This window comes from Mixophyes fleayi, chromosome 4, assembly GCF_038048845.1.
Source record: "Mixophyes fleayi isolate aMixFle1 chromosome 4, aMixFle1.hap1, whole genome shotgun sequence".
Lineage (NCBI taxonomy): Eukaryota > Metazoa > Chordata > Amphibia > Anura > Limnodynastidae > Mixophyes > Mixophyes fleayi.
In genome coordinates this window covers 167224157-167230868 of record NC_134405.1, presented here as the reverse complement: position 1 = coordinate 167230868, position 6712 = coordinate 167224157, and positions in this window count along the sequence as shown.

Genomic DNA, 6712 nt, shown 5'->3' with positions numbered 1-6712 from the left:
TGGAGGACCACACAAGTGAACCTCAGAACTATTTGTATTAGTATTCCCTGTTCCCTAAAAAACACCATTTTCCACTGTAGTGGTAAATGGAGCAAAGTAGCAACTGGACATTTGCCAGCAGGAGCCTGAGCTCAATCCCAAACAGCCGAAGAGCACCCCCCTATTCCACCTCCCAAAATAGACTCAAAATTAGGAGTGCTTGTTTTCTGGATTATAGATTTTAATAAATACTCTTCCATCTTTGGGCTCTTTTAGAGCCTGTGGAGAGGAAGAAAGAAAGTCAGACCCAGCAACATCGCATCTATGGAACCTTTCACAAATCTTTCCCTACTGATTGTGAAGGGTTCTTTTGTGCTGCATGTATTTCCCAGCATAAATGAAGCAATCCCCACCACCCTGAACAATTTAAGGACCTGATAGCCTGGATGGTGAAATCACATGTGACTAAGGAGGATTTATATGCTACGCCGGATGTGTGAAAAGAGTGGACAAGTGTGGACTTAGAGGATAGGATTTCACAGTCAGAATTGGATTCTTTGGTAGTGAATCATGGGAAATTAAAGAAAGAGTTTTTCCTATGTACCAAGTAGTAAAGAACTTAAGTAATAAAAAATGGGATCAAGTTGAGAGGGATCATATAGATAGGAAAATGGAAAGTTGTTTTAAAAGGTTTCACATTTCTTCTGGAACTACTTTGAAATCAGTGGTAGCTTTGGCTTCAGTGCCGAAAGCACTCAAACTATGAAGGGTAAGACTCTGCATACAGACACTAAAATTTTAGTAGACAATGTTTGCTGAAAAACATTGAAGCTATGCATTAAGGAATAGAATTCTATTGTGAGGCATATTTGGATACCATTACCTTTTCAGCCAAAACTATGGATCGAAGAGCTCTCTGGCTGAATCCATCAGAAGCAGACGCTCAAATTAAAAACAGTCCAGCAATACTCTCCTTTCAATGTTCTTTGCTCTTTGATAATAAACTAGTCACCATGATTGACACAAATCTAACAGCCTGTCATTGGATCGAAAGGTGAAGTAACCTCCTCCTCATCTCACCAACACTTGATAAGCCTGGGAGACAATACACCAGACAAGGAGGTCACTGCATCAAAACAACCTATTCATGCATTCAGCCTTAAAGCATAGATTGTAAACTTGCTAGCAGGGACTTCTTACCTCTCACCTTGTCTGTATTACCCAGTATTGTTTTATTACTGTTCTTGCTCCCAATTGTAAAGAGCTACAGAATTTGTTTGGTGTTATATAAATAAATGTTGATCTTTATGAATATTTACCTCACAATGACTATTGCCTGGCTCTTTCCCAGTATGCAGAATACTTTTCAAGCTTAATGGGTTCTGGACATTGTCGAAAAAGATACCAAGATAATATTTCATCATGTTCCCTAGAGAAACTTCATTGTCAAATCCAGAACCCCTTCAGCTTCAGCAGAGTTGGAATTTTAAACATCAGTATTAGGAACAGCAGGTAACAAAAGTGTTTTGGTGTTTTTTACAGGCGCTGTGGTGCAAGTCTGCTGTGTCTTCTTGTAGTGATTGCAGTTACATACTTTTCCTGTCTCCTGGGGGCTTGTTGGTGACAGTTGCTTTGAATAGGAACCTGTTTCATTCAGACCTTGCCAGTTATAGAGTTCACACAGTAGCATTTCCGTCCTCCTGTTCTGTGCTGTTCTGAATCTTGTCTGCTTATTAGTATATATGATTCTTGCTTGTGATCCTGATTATCCTGTTTGCTGCTTGGACTGAATTTTTCCTATTGCATGTTCATCACTGCTCTGCCGTTTGTAATCTTCCATGGATTCTGCACCTGTTTACTCTGCACACCTTGTTTATAGTCTTCCACTTTCTTATCTCTGTGGCTGCAATACCACTGACCTTTCATCTGGCCCAAAAAGCTTGCTCTGGCTGTGCTTGGACATTACTTTACTGACACTACTGCATTTCCTACTGCTCCAGCTTTGTCAAGTACTATCAACACGCGTGCTGCACATCACTGCAATATCAGTACTGGCCAAACATTTGAATAGTAACATGCACATTACTTTGTGGCTCACTACTACAAGTATTCTCTACTACCAAGAGTAGTACTGGTTGAACTCGGGTACTGCATCCTTCCTATTCCATCATTTATACCTGCAACATCAGGATCCTATAGGTGCATCATCTGTCCTACAGATTGTGATACTCTCTGATCAGTCTATTATCTTTGCCTCATATCCTATTGTGCCAACCTACTCCTTTTAAGTTATCATTACTTGAGATTAAGTCCTGGAGACAACCAAGTACCAGCAAACTTATCTAGTTCCACGGATTCAGAAAACATAGCAAGTAAGGGTTTCGTGACAATCAGTCTGTAAACATAGTAGGAAGCTTGTGTGATCGCTCTTGTTCCTCCAGCCCAGGTTGTGACAGGCCTTTATGTTCTGCTCAGAAAATCTTCAGGGACTCTCTGTGCCGTTATGGAGACTCAATCACTTTGTCCATGCAAGACAAAATGAGAGGGCTGTTCATGGATACATAGATCTTCAGGATGTTTACTTCCATATATGTGTTGCAGTTCATCATCAGAGATTCCTCAGGTTCTGTTTACTGGGACACCACTTTCAATTGCCCTGTCATCCCTTTGGTCTAGCAGCAGCCCTGAAAACTTTCACCAAGGTATTAATTACACTGGTGGAAAAATTACAGAAACAAGGAATCACTCTCTGGCACTATCTGGACAACACCTTAGTGATGGGTAAGTCAGAGTACATTATCCGATCTGGGATAATGTGTCCTACTTGGTCCATATAGACACCATACAAAACAAAGTGTCTCTACCAAAAGATAGATTCATCAATATTCAATCCTTGGCTCATCAACTACAAGTTCAACATCAGTTGACAATATGAAGGGTTCTTTGCCTTCTAGGCATGCTTTTTTCCACTGTAGGAATTCTCCTCTGGGCGAAGTGGCACATGTGAAAACTCCAGATTCACTCACTTGGTGGGTTTGCAGACAAATATCTCTGCATCTTGCCATTCGATTAACGTGAACTACAAGTGAGTATCTCAACTGGTGGTAGAATCCAAAACTAATAGAACTGAAAGTGGTTCTATCAGAACCAGACTGAATAATACTCACAATACATAACAGTACCAAGGGCTGAGGGGGCTCATCTCTTGAGTGCTTTCATCACGAGACCAAATAAAGTTACACATAAATGTTCTGCATATGCAATTCAGTCCTTTTCCTCGGGATACTCTATGGCACCCCAATATTCCCACTCATGTGTTTCTATTTTTCTGTCTACCTTGGCCTAGATGTGGACCCACCCATTGTAATGACTGCCATGGAGTAATTTGAGCAAAAGAAATTAACAGTAAATATAATTCACTTCTATCAACTGCCCAAGGGATCTTGATCAAAAAATTATGGTAGGGCTATCTTGACCATTAGACTAGCTAAAATGTTTCCAAAATTTACCATATTACAAAATGTTAATTATTTTCCACAAATTAATGTATTTCATTAAGATACTAAATGTCTTTGTGAAACCCAATATTTTTTTGAGTCTGTAATTGAGCTTGTTTTCATCAGCACCTAGGTAAGCAGGCCAAAGAAATCATACATGTTAACATCCGGCTTTTAAAACTGATCCCTCATCTTAATACAATTTGGCCACATTTAATAGATCGGACAGGCTGGTCAGACAAAGCAGACAAATTCCATGGAATTACATTAGTGGAGACGACTGAAGACCACGCACATAGCAGGTTGACTGTTTCTGTGGTGGTCAGTGGAGCCCCACACGTGATCATTTTGGGCCAAGTTTTCTAAAGCTAATTAACAAAATCTTCCCATTACCTACATAAATTACAGAAGAAAATACTCCAAACCGTGCTCTGACTAACTTATAACATCTACCACTTAACATTAGCAGACAAGGAATTCACAACAAATATTTCTCGATGCTTAATGGTCACAGAAAATTTAATTGACCCAAAAAGGGTTAAAAACAACAAATGATTCTTTTCAGCAGAAATTCCAGAGCAAAGAGTAATTCTTTCCTGATAATCTTTAACCTCTTCCCAGTCAGGAAATATCTTACATAATATATAGATTATGGCCCAGCAATAATTAACGGCAAGCCAGACAATGACATATTGAGTAACTTCATAAAGCTCAATATTTCAAGTGTAATTGTAATTAGAGCAAAAAAACCAATGTTGATGTGATTAAGACACATAAGGGATAAATATACACAGCATCAGTGAGTGAAATGCACTTTATATAAATAATCTGTATGTATTTTAAGAGGTAAGAGTTTCAGTTATTGTTCAGACCAAACACCAGAATGGGGAAGAAATATCATCTAAGTGACTTTGACTGTGGGCTGATTGTTTGTGCTAGATGGCGTGGTCTTAGCATCTCAAAAACTGATGATCTACTGGGATTTTCATGTACAGCAATCCCTAAAGTATACAGAGAACCCTGCTCCCCCGGCTCTGAGCAGCAGAAAGTGGTTAAAGTGATATTGCTCCTTCAGGGTGATCCTCAGTCCTGGGCTTAAAACATGCCTTCTGAAAGTCCTTCCTTAAGATCAGAGGATTCATTTTTCAATGCCTTTGAATATTCTGCGGTGGTCCACTGACAGCGAGTGGAATGACCCAGCATTACGCAGTCAGTTCTGTTTAAGGTTGTCAGAACAAATTAAGGATTCCCTAGTAGAATATCCTTCACCTAGTTCCCTGGAGGGACTTATGCAGCTCGCTATTAAGATTGACAGACGCTTCAAAGAAAGAAGAGCTGAGAAGGAAGCACCTACTTCAAGTACACTCCTTTCTGTGTCTCCTCCTACTATGAAAGCTGCGGAACCTGTTCAGCTAGAGGCCTATCGCCTCTCCCAGGAGGAAAGAACCAGGAGACGCACCTTAGGTCTTTGTTTATATTGTGGAACCAAAGGTCACCTTCTTTGTTCCTGTCCCAACAAGTCGGGAAAAGAACAGGCCTAAAGAATGTCTAGGTTTGCAGTTCATTTCTCCCAAAAATGCGTTACTAGTTCCTGCTCATATTGCCTTCGGACCACATTCCTCCACCATCTCAGCCTTTCTTGATAGTGGTGCCGCAGGTAATTTTTTAGATATCAACTTTGCCAAGTCTCTTGGGATTCCTTTCATGAAAATCAACACTGCAATCACTGTCTGTGGTCTGGATGGAGGCCCTTTACCCAGAGGCAGGAATTCCTTCACGACCCCATCATTACAACTTACAGTGGGGTCTCTTCATTCCAAAACCCTGTCTTTCTATCTCATTAATTGTTCTTCTGTTTCACTAATTCTGGGTCATCCATGGCTCCACCTCCATAACCCGCTTATAGATTGGTGTCTAGGACAAATTGTTCACTGGAGTACTCATTGTTCTCAAAATTGTTTGACCTTGTCTCTTCGGTTTCTGCAGCCCCTACAAGAACAACTTCCTCCTCCTTCTCATGAATTCCAGAACGTAATTTCCAAGAAGGCGGCTAACTCTCTGCCTCCACATCGTGACTTTGATTGCACCATTGATCTACTTCCAGGATCCAAATTACCGAAAGGAAGTTTATACTCCTTCTCTGGTCCTGAGACTAAGGCAATAAAGGATTATGTGGAGGAAAATTTACAGAAAGGTTTTATTAGACGTTCAAAATCTCCAGTGGGAGCTGGGTGTTTTTTATGTATCTAAGAAGGACGGTAGTCTATGCCAGTGCATTGATTTTCATGGCTGAAACAAGAACAACATTAAAAACACTTATCTGCTACCACTCATCTCAGTCCTGTTTGACCTACTTAGAGATGCTACTATTTATACCAAGATTGATCTTCGTGGTGCTTACAACTACATACGCACCAGGGTGGGGCGATAAGTGGAAGACGGTTTTTAACACTCAATCTTGCCATTATGAGCACTTGATCATGCCATTCAGCCTGTGTAATGCGCCTGTTGTCTTCCAAGATCTTATCAATGAAGTTCTCTATGATTTCCTTGGACAGTTCGCTGTAGTATATTTGGATGACATCCTGATTTATTCTCAGTCTCTGCCACAGCACGGGTCCTTGTCAAACAAGTTCTCCTAAGACTCAGAGAGCATCACCTCTTTGCCAAACTAGAAAAATGTGGTTTTGAAGTTCAGAAGGTGTCTTTCTTTGGATATATATTCTCCCCCAATGGATTCTTTATGGATCATAGCAAGGTCCAAGCAATTCTGGAATGGGTACATCCCACGAATCTAAAAGTTATCCAAAGATTTCTTGGCTTTGCAAATTATTATTGGAGATTCATCCAAGCCTTTTCTGATTTGGTGGCTCCCATCACAGCTCTTACCCGCAAAGCAGTGGATTCCAGTAATTGGTCACCGGAGGCCATTACATTATTCATGCTGGTTTGACTGAAGACTTAGTTAACACTGTGTGTCGATTCCAGAAGTTAGCCCCTCCTGAAATGCCTGCAGGGCACCTATTTGTTCCGGTTCATCTACGAAGAGCTGTCCTTTCTGAGGCCCGTGAGAACAAATCGGCCGGGCATCCGGGTATCCCCAAAACCCTTGATTCTTGCACGCTCAGTGTGGTGGCCTTCCTTGTCCTTGGATGTCAAGAGTTTTGTCCTTTTCTGTGATGATTGCGCAAAAAAACAAAACTTCCAGAACCTGTCTACTCCTACGAAACCCTGGA